Here is a 2,722-nt window from a genome sequence, read left to right on the forward strand (position 1 = left end):
GTAAAATTGCGTATGCTTTTGAGATGCGAAGTAAACGTTAGAGTTAAATACGGACACAGAGGAAAGAGCAAGGAGAGATAGATTAATATGTTAGTATTATGTGTTTGAGTAGTTTAGAAATTTGGAATGTGATTAAGAAACAACATGGGGATTAATTAGGACTATAGAAACAACGAAGCAGAAAGACTTGCCTAATTGCTTTTAAAGGGTTTTACTAAATATAATCCCTACATATACACGTGCGCACAGCACTCTTTCGACTTCGTATCGTTGGCATTGTATTTCCCACCTCCATATATACATACACATGAATGAGCGTGTATGTAAAAATAGGCAAGAGAAGAAGGTATCCAGTGTTCGTACTAATAATACATTAATGAAACTGGAATATGTTCATGGCGTTAATGGACATGAAACAAGAAAGTTGTTACGTAGAACACACCGAAGGTTATCATGGCATGCAGGCTGAACAGTATATAAAGCGTCGACAAGATTAGAGCATCAGTACTCACCTGGACAGCCACTTGACAATATCAACCATGGTCAGTCTTTTCTCTATATATATATATATATATATATATATATATATATATATATATATATATATATATATACATTTTATATATATATATAATGTCGTGCCGAATAGGCAGAACTTGCGATCTTGGCTTAAATAGCAACGCTCATCTTGCCGTATAGACAAGCGAAAATTTGTGTATGCAATAATTTCGCCAAAATCATTATAAACCTAACGAAAAAAAATATATTTCACTGCGTTTGTTTAGTATTAAATTATTGTAAACAAATCTAAAATATATTTAGTTGGATTAGGCTAAAATAAATTGTTCTTGTTATAATAAGGTTAGGTAAGTTTTCCAAGATTCTTTTAGTGCAAAATTATAAATTTTTACATTAACATTAATGAAAAAATATATCTTTAAACGTATAAGAGAAAATTTTAGAAAGGACTTAATTTTAAATGAATTCTTGCTAATTGACCAGTTTTACATATTCGGCACCACATTTATATATATATATATATGTACCAGACTCGTATTGTCTGGTATTGTGCAGCGTCAGGTGTTCCTTTGTTGTGGGAGTTGACTGTGAGGTGTGGTCTAAGCCCTTTTATTGCCTTCCTTTGATGTATTACTTTCATAGTTCCTTGACAATGTGAGTAGTCACGAAAGCGCTTGGAATTTCACTACTGTTTCACAGTGGTTGTTTTGCATATTTTAAAATCACATGTTTACTGTGATCTTATTGCATATATATATATATATATATATATATATATATATATATCTATATATATATATATATATATATATATATATGTGTCGTGCCGAATATGTAAAACTGGTCAATTAGCAAGAACTCATTTAAAAGTAATTCCTTTCTGAAATTTTCTCTTATACGTTTAAAGATATATTTTTTCATTAATGTTAATGTAAAAATCTATAATTTTGCACCAAAACGAACTTAGGAAACTTATCTAAACTTATAACAAGAACAATTTATTTTAGCCTAACCCAACTAAATATATTTTAGATTTGCTTACAATAATTTAATATTAAACAAACACAGTGAAATATATTTTTTTTCGTTAGGTTCAGAATGATTTTGGCGAAATTATTGCATACACAAATTTTCACTTGTCCTATATGGCAAGATGAACGTTGCTATTTAAGCCAAGATCGCAAGTTCTGCCTATTCGGCACGACATATATATATATATATATATATATATATATATATATATATATATATATATATATATATATATATATATCACATGTTGTCAAAGGTTATTTTTATCAGAGAATTACAAAATATCGAGAATGTGTTAAAAGAAGTTTTGTAACATATCTGTTTTCCTCAGAATCTGTTGGTGATCACTCTCAGCGCTGCCCTGCTGCTGGGATCCTCCTGTGTAAATGGCGGCGTGATCTACGGTCGCTCCTACGGTCTTGGCAGCGGGTTAGGTTTGGGAGGCGGTTTTGGAGGCGGTTTCGGAAGCGGTTTAGGAGGCGGTTTCGGAAGCGGTTTAGGAGGCGGTTTCGGAAGCGGTTTAGGAGGCGGTTTCGGAGGCAGTTTTGGAGGCCTCGGTTTACATCATGGCACCGGCTTTGGTCGCGGCATCGGGTTTGGTCACGGAATCGGTGGTCACGGAATCGGTATTGGATCTGGTCTCGGTCTTCATGGTGGTTTACTTGGACATGGATACGGATTGTATGGCCGCCGCTATGGATACTATGGTTAAGAGTGAAAATTTGTTGCAATGTTAAGTTTTCGGCACAAATAACAAGAAATGGTTTAGTGGTGCCAGATTTGTGATGCTTTTCCTAATTTATTCAGATAAATAAAACTTTAAAAATTAGTAGTTAGTGTTATTTCCACAAAATTAAATTTATATAAAGCCTTGGCGATATATATATATATATATATATATATATATATATATATATATATATATATATATATATATATATATGCAATAAAATGACAGTAAACGGGTGATTTCAGAATATGCAAAACAACCACTGTGAAAAAATAGAGAAATTCCAAGCGCTTTCGTGACTGCTCAGATTATCAAGGAACAATGAAAGTAATGCATCAAAGGAAAGCATATAAAGGGTCTAGCCCACATCTCGCTATCACATCCCACAACAAAGCAACACCTGACGCGTGACTCATAAGAAAGGGAACATTGCAGCAGGCC

The 2,722-nt window shown here is 33.0% G+C and overlaps 1 non-coding gene across 1 annotated transcript; it reads left to right on the forward strand.

The window, feature by feature from the left end:
* The first annotated feature begins 419 nt into the window (after window positions 1-419).
* LOC128697609 (uncharacterized) lies at window positions 420-2,380 on the forward strand. The gene is made up of 2 exons (XR_011393914.1): window positions 420-542; window positions 1,883-2,380. It is a non-coding gene; the product is annotated as an uncharacterized protein (transcript).
* Window positions 2,381-2,722: the final 342 nt, after the last annotated feature.

Source organism: Cherax quadricarinatus, chromosome 68, assembly GCF_038502225.1.
Source record: "Cherax quadricarinatus isolate ZL_2023a chromosome 68, ASM3850222v1, whole genome shotgun sequence".
Taxonomy (NCBI): Eukaryota; Metazoa; Arthropoda; class Malacostraca; order Decapoda; family Parastacidae; genus Cherax; species Cherax quadricarinatus.